This window comes from Oncorhynchus gorbuscha, linkage group LG04 (assembly GCF_021184085.1).
Source record: "Oncorhynchus gorbuscha isolate QuinsamMale2020 ecotype Even-year linkage group LG04, OgorEven_v1.0, whole genome shotgun sequence".
NCBI classification, from domain to species: domain Eukaryota; kingdom Metazoa; phylum Chordata; class Actinopteri; order Salmoniformes; family Salmonidae; genus Oncorhynchus; species Oncorhynchus gorbuscha.
In genome coordinates, this window is record NC_060176.1 from 62817841 (window position 1) to 62831345 (window position 13505).

The window sequence follows — 13505 nt, forward strand, 5'->3', positions numbered from 1 at the left end:
AGATTTCAAAACATTTCAATCCATTATTAGAGACGGTCAACGAATACAGCAAAGTGCTTCTGTTTTCATGTGTGAGTTCATGTTTAACTTCTTACTCAACACTATGGACACTTTGTATTCAACACCTTTATAAGCCAAAGCCATAAAATTCTAATTCTTCCTATTTCCACTCAGCGCTACAACAAGCACTGCAGCAGTAATGAATGAGTAGGAAAGTGTATCTACTATATAGGCTTGCATCGTTATTATTAGCGGCTTGGGTCTTTTTAATATCAGGGAGTATTTCACTTTCTCTGTTCATAGGAGTAACAACAAGAATTTGTGCATGAGGCAGAAATAATGCTGTGCAACTCAAGTTTCGCCATCAGCTGGACGACATGGTCCCTTTTTGATCAGTTTCAGTAGAGGGAAGGGAGAGAGGAGGGATGTTGAGAGGCGGACCCTCAGTCTGCTGCTCTCTCCCTCCGCTGCGCCTCTCGACATCCCACCGCTGTGATTGACCATCAGATGCAGGCACCATCAGCACAGTAAAATCAGTCAATTACTAATATACTAATACTCTTAGTAAAAGTATTTATCTTCAACACGGAATCTGTAGATTCTATTAGATTAGATAGATTTAAATTGTACATTAAACATCATAGCATAGTTGAAAGATATGTGTTGCATAGAAACACGAAGCAGGTGGCCAGCAGAGATAGATGGGATGGGCTGAGGGAAGCTGAGGGTTAGGATGAGCTGAGGGAAGCTGAGGGTTGGGATAAGCTGAGGGAAGCTGGGGGTTGGGATGGGCTGAGGGAAGCTGAGGGTTGGGATGGGCTGAGGAAAGCTGAGGGTTGGGATGAGCTGAGGGAAGCTGAGGGTTGGGATGGGCTGAGGGAAGCTGAGGGTTGGGATGGTCTGAGGGAAGCTGAGGGTTGGGATGGGCTGAGGGAAGCTGAGGGTTGGGATGGTTTGAGGGAAGCTGAGGGTTGGGATGGGCTGAGGGAAGCTGAGGGTTGGGATGGGCTGAGGGAAGCTGAGGGTTGGGATGAGCTGAGGGAAGCTGAGGGTTGGGATGAGCTGAGGGAAGCTGAGGGTTGGGATGAGCTGAGGGAAGCTGAGGGTTGGGAAGAGCTGAAGGAAGCTGAGGGTTGGGATGAGCTGAGGGAAGCTGAGGGTTGTGATGGGCTGAGGGAAGCTGAGGGTTGGGATGGGCTGAGGGAAGCTGAGGGTTGGGATGAGCTGAGGGAAGCTGAGGGTTGGGATGAGCTGAGGGAAGCTGAGGGTTGTGATGGGCTGAGGGAAGCTGAGGGTTGTGATGGGCTGAGGGAAGCTGGTATGTGAGTTGGTATGTGGAATTGGAGACATGGTCAAAAGATAAAAGAAGAAAAAAAAGTCCAAATAAAACATAACAAAATAAAATTTGAATGACACTAAGTGGCAGTGTTTTTATAACTAATGCCGAGTTGCTTGAGGCTGATACCGTGCAGGTGTTTGCACACATGCATATACACACACTCTCTTTCAAATAAACACATATAAGAACACACACACACATACATGTAATAGTGCCAGACATGCACACAAACATATACAGTTGGCATTGCTGTTATGATTTCAGTTGCCCTTGATGTCCTTTGTTTTAAAATTGTTATTTTTTTGTTTTTTTACATTGTTGTTTGCTGTTTTCTTGTCTTTTCCTTTTTTCTCTTTAGTTAATTCTCTTGGTTGTCGGTGCATTAGGGGGTTCTTGGGGTTGGGGAATGGCATTCATTTATTTTTATCCTGTGTGGGGGATCTTGGAGGGTTCAGGTTTCACAAGATTGTGATCATGAAAAAGGAAACTACGACATATTTTATATCACTTTCATGCACATGCATCCTCACATAAGGATGGCTCTGTTTCAGAAAGACTGATACATGTTTGATAGTGTCTTGATGCTGTATTGTTTGTCCTTCATGTTCTAATAGGTTAATGTTACCCCTTGTGTTTTTTTCTAATAAAAAAATAATAATAATAACCAGTGCCTCACAAGTAGTTTTGTCCCATGGAATAAATGTTGTGGATCTTAATGTTTTTCCTCATAATCCTGGACTAACGGACCACCATTTTATTATGTTTGCAATTGCAACAAATAATCTGCTCAGACCCCAACCAAGGAGCATCAAAAGTCATGCTATAAATTCACAGATAACACAAAGATTCCTTGAAGCCCTTCCAGACTCCCTTTGCCTACCCAAGGATGTCATAGGACAAAAATCAGTTAACCACCTAACCGAGGACCTCAATTAAACCTTGCGCAATACCCTAGATACAGTTGCACCCCTAAAAACTAGAAGACAAAACAATGTATATGAAATGCTTCAGTCTGGTTTTAGACCCCATCATAGCACTGAGACTGCACTTGTGAAGGTGGTAAATGACCTTTTAATGGCATCAGACCGAGGCTCTGCATCTGTCCTCGTGCTCCTAGATCTTAGTGCTGCTTTTGATACCATCGATCACCACATTCTTTTGGAGAGATTGGAAACCCAAATTGGTCTACACGGACAAGTTCTGGCCTGGTTCAGATCTTATCTGTCGGAAAGATGTTCCAAGATGGCGTAGCAGTAAGTCGTCCTGTTGTGTCGTGTCCCTTGTATATATCGTTTCTTTTTCGTTTTTTACATATTTTTCTTCGCATATCTCTTTAAAAACATTTTGCTAAACCTAAGCTTCCAAATACTCTCCTGCAACCCGCCTCACCCAATGTAGCTATTTTTCCCGTATTTATATTTACTTCGGAACCGGAACCCCTCAACTGAAGCTAGCCAGCTAACCACCAGCTATGCTAGCGGTCTTCAGCTAACCGGTCATCAGCTAACCTTTAGCCCTGAAAGCTCTCGCCAGTTCGAACAACGCGACTCTAACCAGAGCATAACAGACCTATTTATTTTTCATCCCCGGATTCCCACCGCAAACGGAACATTTTTCAGCTGGATCTTCACAACTAGCTATCTAGCTAAACCGCAACCCCGGATGATTTCTCCTGGCTAGCGTTTCCACCCAATTAGCTTGAAGCTAGCCCGGCCAGAGCACCTGTGCTACCACCGTAGCATACTCCTGGGCTTCAATACCCGGGCCCACGACCGGTCTATCGATGTCACCGCATGAAGAGGAATAAACAGACTCACCCCATCGCGACGTCCCCCAAAGGCTAACTCTCTAGCCCTCGCTATCTCCCTGCTTGCTAATTCGGCCTGCTAACTGCTAACTTGTCTAGCTCCGGTCCGCTAACTGCTACCTTGTTTACCCCGGGCCTACGAACTGTTAGCTTTTTAGCACAGGCCTGCTAACCGTCTGAATCGCCGCGTCCCAAACACTCAATGGACCCATATTTACTTTTCTATCTCTTTTTTATTTTTTTTATTTGTTATACCTTCCGGAAACCTGCCTCACCCAATGTGATACGGAATCGCTGTTATTTTTAATTTTTAGAACACACTCAAGAACCTCCAGAAGCTAACCAGCTAACTAGCTACAAGCTATTTAGTCATTGTTAGTTTTTTAAAACCTGGATAACACTCGCCAGTCCAGCTTCCCTGCCCCATCCACCGCTGCCCCCTGGACACTGATCTCTTGGCTACATAGCTGATGCACGCTGGACTGTCCATTAATCACGGTACTCCATTCTGCTTGTTTGTTTTATCTGTCGGCCCCGTTGCCATTTTACCTGCTGTTGTTGTGCTAGCTGATTAGCTGTTGTTGTCTCACCTACTGTTTTAGCTAGCTTTCCCAATTCAACACCTGTGATTACTGTATGCCTCGCTGTATGTCTCTCTCAAATGTCAATATGCCTTGTATACTGTTGTTCAGGTTAGTTATCATTGTTTTAGTTCACAATGGAGCCCCTAGTTCCACTTTTCATACCCCTGATACCTCCTTTGTCCCACCTCCCACACATGCGGTGACCTCACCCATTACAACCAGCATGTCCAGAGATACAACCTCTCTCATCATCACCCAGTGCCTGGGCTTACCTCCGCTGTACCCGCACCCCACCATACCCCTGTCTGCGCATTATGCCCTGAATATATTCTACCATGCCCAGAAACCTGCTCCTCTTATTCTCTGTCCCCAACGCTCTAGGCAACCAGTTTTGATAGCCTTTAGCCGCACCCTCATTCTACTCCTTCTCTGTTCCGCGGGTGATGTGGAGGTAAACCCAGGCCCTGCATGCCCCCAGGCACCCTCATTTGTTGACTTCTGTGATCTGAAAAGCCTTGGTTTAATGCATGTCAACATCAGAAGCCTCCTCCCTATGTTTGTTTTACTCACTGCTTTAGCACACTCTGCTAACCCTGATGTCCTTGCCGTGTCTGAATCCTGGCTCAGGAAGGCCACCAAAAATTCAGAGATTTCCATACCCAACTATAACATCTTCCGTCAAGATAGAACTGCCAAAGGGGGAGGAGTTGCAGTCTACTGCAGAGATAGCCTGAAAAGTAATGTCATACTTTCCAGGTCCATACCCAAACAGTTCGAACTACTAATTTTGAAAATTACTCTCTCCAGAAATAAGTCTCTCACTGTTGCCGCCTGCTACCGACCCCCCTCAGCTCCCAGCTGTGCCCTGGACACCATGTGTGAATTGATCGCCCCCCATCTAGCCTCAGAGTTTGTTCTGTTAGGTGACCTAAACTGGGATATGCTTAACACCCCGGCAGTCCTACAATCTAAGCTAGATGCCCTCAATCTTACACAAATCATCAAGGAACCCACCAGGTACAACCCTAACTCTGTAAACAAAGGCACCCTCATAGACGTCATCCTGACCAACTGGCCCTCCAAATACACCTCCGCTGTCTTCAACCAGGATCTCAGTGATCACTGCCTCATTGCCTGTATCCGCTACGGAGCCGCAGTCAAACGACCACCCCTCATCACTGTCAAACGCTCCCTAAAACACTTCTGTGAGCAGGCCTTTCTAATCGACCTGGCCCGGGTATCCTGGAAGGACATTGACCTCATCCCGTCAGTTGAGGATGCCTGGTCATTCTTTAAAAGTAACTTCCTCACCATTTTAGATAAGCATGCTCCGTTCAAAAAATGCAGAACTAAGAACAGATACAGCCCTTGGTTCACTCCAGAGCTGACTGCCCTCGACCAGCACAAAAACATCCTGTGGCGGACTGCAATAGCATCGAATAGTCCCCGTGATACGCAACTGTAGTAACGCCAGGGTAGTGGGTTCGATTCCCGGGACCACCCATACGTAGAATGTATGCACACATGACTGTAAGTTGCTTTGGATAAAAGCGTCTGCTAAATGGCATATATTATTATTATTATTACCTTTGTGTTCTTGGGCACAGGGACTATGGTGGTCTGCTTAAAACATGTTGGTATTACAGACTTAATCAGGAACATGTTGAAAATGTCAGCGAAGACACCTGCCAGTTGGTCAACACATGCCCGGACAACACATCCTGGTAATCCGTCTGGTCCTGCAGCCTTGTGTATGTTGACCTGTTTATAGGTCTTACTCACGTCGGCTACGGAGAGTGTGATCACACTGTCACCTGGAACAGCTGATGCTCTCATGCATGCCTCATTGTTGCTTGCCTCCATTTTCATTCATAGGCTTGTTCACTGTAAGCCAAAGCATGTAGACAAACAGCCCACAGCCTCATGAGATTTATGGGACAAGATAATTGTCTGTTAATTACTCTGATGTCAAGGGGCAGATTGAGCAATCTCTTGCATCCTCCTCTCCACAGGCCTTCTCTGCTTTCTTATACACTCACGTGTTCCTGAAGCGCACAACTGGCATCACTGTCACGTCTCCCATTCTACTGAAGGGAGCCGTGCGCACTGTCTGCAACATGAGCTTCCAGGAGGTAATGCACTGAACTGCTGGGCTCGACTGAGATGTTTAATATGAAACACCTTTAATATGAAACACCTAGGTATTTGTAGTTGTCCACATATTCTAAGAACTGGTCAGAGTAGTGATGCTAGTGTGGCGGGCGAGAGGGGGCAGCGAATGGTTGAAATGCATGCATTTAGTTTTACTAGCGTTTATGAGCAGTTGGGGGCCACGGAAGGAGTGTTGTATGGCATTGAAGCTCGTTTGGAGGTTTGTTAACGCAGTGTCCAAAGAAGGGCCAGATGTACAGAATGGTGTCGTCTGCGTAGAGTTGGGTCAGGGAATCACCCGCAGCAAGAGCGACATCGTTGATGTATACAGAGAAACGAGTCGGCCCAAGAATTGAACCCTGTGGCAACCCCATAGAGACTGCCAGAGGTCGGGACAACATGCCCTCCGATTTGACACACTGAACTCTGTCTGAGAAGTAGTTGGTGAAACAGGCGAGGCACTCATTTGAGAAACCAAGGCTGTTGAGTCTGCTGAAAAGAAAACGGTGATTGACAGAGTCGAAAGCCTTAGCTAGGTCGATGAAGACGGCTGCACAGTACAATTGTTTATCAATGGCTGTTATGATAATAATAATAATATATGCCAAATAGCGGACGCTTTTATCCAAAGCGACTTACAGTCATGTGTGCATACATTCAACGTATGGGTGGTCCCAGGAATCAAACCCACTACCCTGGCGTTACAAGCGCCATGCTCTACCAACTGAGCTACCCAGCCCATCGTTTAGTACCTTGAGCGTGGCTGAGGTGCACCCGTGACCAGCTCGGAAACCGGATTGCACAGCGGAGAAGGTGCGGTGGGATTCAAAATGGTCAGTGATCTGTTTATTAACTTGGCTTTCGAAGACTTTAGAAAGGCAGGGCAGGATGGATATACAGTGGGGAGAACAAGTATTTGATACACTGCTGATTTTGCAGGTTTTCCGACTTACAAAGCATGTAGAGGTCTGTAATTTTTATCATAGGTACACTTCAACTGTGAGAGACAGAATCTAAAACAAAAATCCAGAAAATCACATTGTATGATTTTTAAGTAATTAATTTGCATTTCGGACAATACGAAAGAGAGGTTGAACAGACTGGTAATAGGGGTTTCAACAATGGCAGTGGATAATTTTAGAAAGAGAGGGTCCAGATTGTCTAGCCCAGCTGATTTGTATGGGTCCAGGTTTTGCAGCTCTTTCAGAACAACTGCTGTCTGGATTTGGGTGAAGGAGAAGCTGAGATTTTTCTTACCCCCACCCCCTCCACTAAACAGATGCTAGTGAAGGCCCCAGACCAGTAGGGTCTTCTACAGGATTACTGTGCAGTCTCTGTCTTTGTCCAGGTCTGTCACGACTCCCGCCAAGGTTGGCTCCCCTACCTGTTCGTGCAGTGCTCGGCGGTCGTCGTCACCGGCCTACTAGCCGCCACTGATCCCTTTTCCCTTTTCTGTTAGTTTAGTCTTATGAGTTGCACCTGTTCCTATTCGTGTTTTCTTGATTTGCTTACCTAGCTTGTGAAGCCCGCCCTTGTTTGTGCGGGATTATATTTAGTTCACGTCTTGTATCGGAGGTGTTATTGTGCACCGGACCATTGTTACCCTGTATTTTGGGTTGGTCTGTGTTTTCCGCCCTGTGTTTTGGGTTGGTCTGTGTTTTCCGCCCTGTGTTTTGGGTTGGTCTGTGTTTTCCGCCCTGTGTTTTGGGTTGGTCTGTGTTTTCCGCCCTGTGTTTTGGGTTGGTCTGTGTTTTCCGCCCTGTGTTTTGGGTTGGTCTGTGTTTTCCGCCCTGTGTATTGGACATGACCATTCTGTGCCGGATTAAGGTGCATTTCTCCGTGAACCCTCTGCTCCCTGCGTCTGATTCCTACCTTCCCCTCCTAGTCATCCGTGACAAGGTCTTCATGCTCCAAGGCTATGGCTTTGATGACCTCTCCTTCCCTCAAATCTCTTTTAGAGAAAGGTGAGCAGCAAAGTAAAACAATGCAAAGGCTTGACTCTATTTCAATGCAATAAGAGCTATTTCACTTTTTTAAAACTTTTTTTAATGTACCACTTGACTGTACATATGCTTAGGAGTTCAGTTGTGGTGTGTTGTTCTTATTTTGTGCAGGCAGGAGACACCTCTTTTGGCTGGGCGCTGGTTTACATGCTGTGCCTGAGCAATATGTTGCCAGGGGAGAGCATGGGACTGAGGAAGACTCTGCCCCCCAATGCCTGGTCTTGTCTCATCTTCCTTTTTTCTTAATCATCCTCGTTGCGCCTGGATATCTTCTACTTAAGACCTACCAAAAGAAGAAGGGCAGTGTGACGGCATCATCTAAGATTGTCTTCAGGACACATTTTGGTTAATTTTCTCCCCAGTCAGAATGTGCCCTTTTTTGGCTGCCTTAACCCAGCGTCATTCTCAAATTCACGCTTTTAAACATGTTCGACCTGTTAAAGCAGCCGCTCTGCTATTTCCAAACCCTTGCGCCAGGATTGTTAATTGACCTGTCTTATATCAACTTGCTTGCACTGGGGAGGGAGGGATGGAAGTATTTGAAGTGCGCCAACGTGTCAACAGCGCTTTGGGGATATTTAAATACCGAACAAAAGCTGGTCTTAGCGGTAGGGCAGTTGTCTATGGTATGGATTTCGCCAGCGGAGGTGCACAGTATCCTAATCAATAGAATAGCGTATCACCAATGTTTAATTAAAATATCACTTTCGGGAGCAGCAAAACAGTCAACCCCTATTTTCATTATATTGGATAATATTTATGTCCAGCTCCTGTGAAAAGTTTTGACGTGCGATGCCTTGGAATGAAAGATGTCAAGCCTATTTAGAAACATCAAGTCGTTAAAAGGCATTCTTGTTTCTCGTTTATCATTTAGTTGAAAAATGTATCTTCCAGTGTCCTCTATTGAATTATGTTCACTGTCCGTGGTACTGAATCTGCTATTGTATTGATATTTGCCCACGTCTCGTAAAACCGTCTCTAGGTGGACAGATACATTGTAGGAGGCAATCTGTCTGCCTATAGGGAGACCAATATTTGACAGATTGTTTACCTTTACAATTATATACGTGTCAAAGTCACCATAGAGACCATCTCAACGGCGAAGGTAGGCTAATCGTATTACGTTTGGTAGGCAATGTCTATTGCTCAGATATGCAATGCAATTTGGGCTATAGGCTACTGAAATTCAAATGCAACATTCCCATGTTGAAGCCAATAACTGTTTTTAAAAAGGTATATGAAAAACTGGATACGTAAACATTTGTTAAAACTAGGACTATTTTATAGTTACTGTATGCTTTTTAATAACATTTAACATTTACATTTAAGTCATTTAGCAGACGCTCTTATCCAGAGCGACTTACAAATTGGTGCATTCACCTTATGACATCCAGTGGGACAGTCACTTAACAATAGTGCATCTAAAACTTAAGGGGGGTGAGAGGATTACTTATCCTATCCTAGGTATTCCTTAAAGAGGTGGGGTTTCAGGTGTCTCCGGAAGGTGGTGATTGACTCCGCTGTCCTGGCGTCGTGAGGGAGTTTGTTCCACCATTGGGGGGCCAGGGCAGCGAACAGTTTTGACTGGGCTGAGCGGGAGCTGTACTTCCTCAGTGGTAGGGAGGCGAGCAGGCCAGAGGTGGATGAACGCAGTGCCCTTGTTTGGGTGTAGGGCCTGATCAGAGCCTGGAGGTACTGAGGTGCCGTTCCCCTCACAGCTCCGTAGGCAAGCACCATGGTCTTGTAGCGGATGCGAGCTTCAACTGGAAGCCAGTGGAGAGAACGGAGGAGCGGGGTGACGTGAGAGAACTTGGGAAGGTTGAACACCAGACGGGCTGCGGCGTTCTGGATGAGTTGAAGGGGTTTAATGGCACAGGCAGGGAGCCCAGCCAACAGCGAGTTGCAGTAATCCAGACGGGAGATGACAAGTGCCTGGATTAGGACCTGCGCCGCTTCCTGTGTGGGGCAGGGTCGTACTCTGCGGATGTTGTAGAGCATGAACCTACAGGAACGGGCCACCGCCTTGATGTTGGTTGAGAACGACAGGGTGTTGTCCAGGATCACGCCAAGGTTCTTGGCGCTCTGGGAGGAGCGCCTACAAATAGTAGGCCTATCTTCAATGGATAAGACAAGCATCCATGCTCTCCCGACAGAGTTTAAGACAAAATAACATAAAACAGCGTAAATACACAACGTGAAGCAACCACAGAAAGCTTTGGAGTAGGTTTTCATTGGCCAGTGTGTGTGTGTGTGTGTGTGTGTGTGTGTGTGTGTGTGTGTGTGTGTGTGTGTGTGTGTGTGTGTGTGTGTGTGTGTGTGTGTGTGTGTGTGTGTGTGTGTGTGTGTGTGTGTGTGTGTGTGTGTGTGTGTGTGTGTGTGTGTGTGTGTGTGTGTGTGTGTGTGTGTGTGTGTACGGCATTCACTGCTAGAATGTCATGTCATTTTAAATAAGATATGTTTATTTCTTTTTCCATGTTGATAATCTGTCATTTCGACATTCCGTACCATGGAAAGATCGAAGAGATCATGTCCAATCAGGTGGGATCATTGTGAATAAGAAAGTTGGACATCTTCAAAATTGCCCATGCTGTCACGGATGCTATAATAGCACAGATACAAAGATGAGTCCTCTCTCTAATGTTCTGACTAGAGGGAGTACAGCTATGACTGAAAGTTTTTTTTGTTTTTGTGGTAGGTTAGGAGAATTTAAGCAGTAGGTTAGGATAATTAAAGTGGCAGGTTAGGAGACTTAGGAAAAGGATTAGGGTTAGCTAAAATGCTCTCCTAACCTCGTTATTGAAGTGGCTTGAAAAAAGTTTCTCCGTAACAATGGTCAGAGACAGAAGATGAGGAGAGGCACCCCACTCCCTGTTTTCTTTCCTGGTTCAATGAAAGTCAACTAAGGGTGCGTTAATAAATTCACTCTATCTACTCTGATTTCAGAGCACTCACATCTGAGTGTGCCAGAGCCTAGAATAAATTATGAATTTAAAACTCGCAACACCTGTTGAATCTGACCAGTGTTAGTAAATGTCGGCAAAAAAAAACGTAATTAAATATTGCCAGCAGCACAGTAAGTCGCTAACAAACTATATGTTAGTAACTGTAACTGTACGTACAGTCCCCAACCAGAAGCCATGGGTTACAGGAAACATTCGCACTGGGCTAAAGGGTAGAGCTGCTGCTTTCAAGGAGCGGGACTCTAACACAGAAGCTTATAAGAAATCCTGCTATGCCTTCCGAACCATCAAATAGGCAAAGCGTCAATACAGGATTAAAATTGAAGCGTATGACACTGGCTCCGATGCTCGTCGGATGTGGCAGGGCTTGCAAACTATTACAGACAACAAAGGGAAGCACAGCCAAGAGCTTCCCAGTGACACAAGCCTACCAGGCGAGCTAAATCACTTCCTATGCTCGCTTCGAGGCAAGTAACACAAAAACATGCATGAGAGCATCAGCTGTTCCAGATGACGGTGTGATCAGGCTCCCCGCAGCCAATGTGAGTAAGACCTTTAAACAGGTCAACATTCACAAGGCCGCAGGGCCAGATGGATTACCAAGACATGTACTCAGAGCATGGGCTGACCAACTGGCAAGTGTCTTTCCTGGCATGTTTAACCTCTACCTGTCTGAGTCTGTAATACCAACATGTTTCAAGCAGACCACCATAGTCCCTATGTCCAAGAACACTAAGGTAAGCTGCCTAAATGACTACCGACCCGTAGCACTCAGGTCTGAAGCCATGAAATGCTTTGAAAGGCTGGTCATGGCTCACATCAACACCATTATCCTAGAAACTCCAATTTGCATACCACACCAACAGATCCACAGATGATGCAATCTCTGTTGCACTCCACACTGCCCTTTCACACCTGGACAAAAGGAACACCTACAGTTGAAGTTTACATGAACCTCAGCCAAATACATTTAAACTCAGTTTGCACAATACCTGACATTTAATCACAGTAAAAATTCCCTAGGATCACTGCTTTATTTTAAGAATATGAAATGTCAGAATAATAGTAGAGAGAATGATTTATTTCAGCTTTAATTTCCTTCATCACATTGCCAGTGGTTCAGAAGTTTACATACACTCACTTTGTATTTGTTAGCATTGCCTTTAAATTATTTAACATGGGTCAAATGTTTGGGTAGGCTTCCACAAGCTTCCCACAATAAGTTGGGTGAATGTTTGCCCATTCCTCCTGACAGAGCTGGTGTAACTGAGTCAGGTTTGTAGGCCTCCTTGTTCGCACATGCTTTTTCAGTTCTGCCCTCACATTTTCTATAGGATTAAGGCCAGGCTTTTGTGATGGCCACTCCAATACCTTGACTTTGTTGTCCTTAAGCCATTTTGACACAACTTTGGAAGTATCTTGGGGTCATTGTCCATTTGGAAGACCCATTTGCGACCAAGCTTTAACTTCCTGACTGATGTCTTGAGATGTTGCTTCAATATATCCACATAATTTTCCTGCCTCATGAAGCCATCTATTTTGTGAAGTGCACCAGTCCCTCCTGCAGCAAAGCACCCCCACAACATGATGCTGCCACCCCCGAGCTTCACGGTAGGGATGATGTTCTTTGGCTTGCAAGCCTCCCCCTTTTTCCTCCAAACATAACGATGGTCATTATAGCCAAAAAGTTATATTTTGTTTCATCAGAACAGAGGACATTGCTGAGCGGCCTTTCAGGTAATGTCGATATAGGACTCGTTTTACTGTGGATATAGATACTTTGTACCCGTTTCCTCCATCACCTTCACAAGGTCATTTGCTGTTGTTCTGGGATGGATTTGCACTTTTCGCACCAAAGTACGTTCATCTCTACGAGACAGAATGTGTCTCCTTCCTGAGCGGTATGACGGCTGCCTGCGTGGTCGTATGGTGTTTATACTTGCGTATTATTGTTTGTACAGATGAACATGGTACCTTCAGGCATTTGGAAATTGCTCCCAAGGATGAGCCAGACTTGTGGAGGTCTACAAATGTTTTTCTGAGGTCTTGGCTGATTTCTTTTGATTTTCCCATGATGTCAAGCAAAGAGGCACTGAGTTTGAAGGTAGGCTTTAAAATACATCCACAGGTACACCTCCAATTGACTCAAATGATGTCAATTAGTCTATCAGAAGCTTCTAAAGCCATGTCATCATTTTCTGGAATTTTCCCAAGCTGTTTAACGGCACAGTCAACTTTGTGTATGTAAACTTCTGATCCACTGGAATTGTGATACAGTGAATTATAAGTGAAATAATCTGTCTGTCAACAATTGTTGGAAAAATTGCTTGTGTCATACACAAAGTAGACCTCTTAACCGACTTTCCAAAACTATAGTTTGTTAAGAATAAATTTGTGGAGTGGTTGAAAAACAAGTTTTAATGACTCCAACCTAAGTGTATGTAAACTTCCGACTTCAACTGTATGTGAGAATGCTAGTCATTGACTACAGCTCAGCGTTCAACACCATAGTGCCATCAAAGCTCATCACTAAGCTAAGGACCCTGGGACTAAACACCTCCCTCTGCAAATGGATCCTAGATTTCCTGACGGGCCGCCCCAAGGTGGTAAGGGTAGGTAACAACACATCAGCCACGCTGATCCTCAACACGGGGGCCCCTC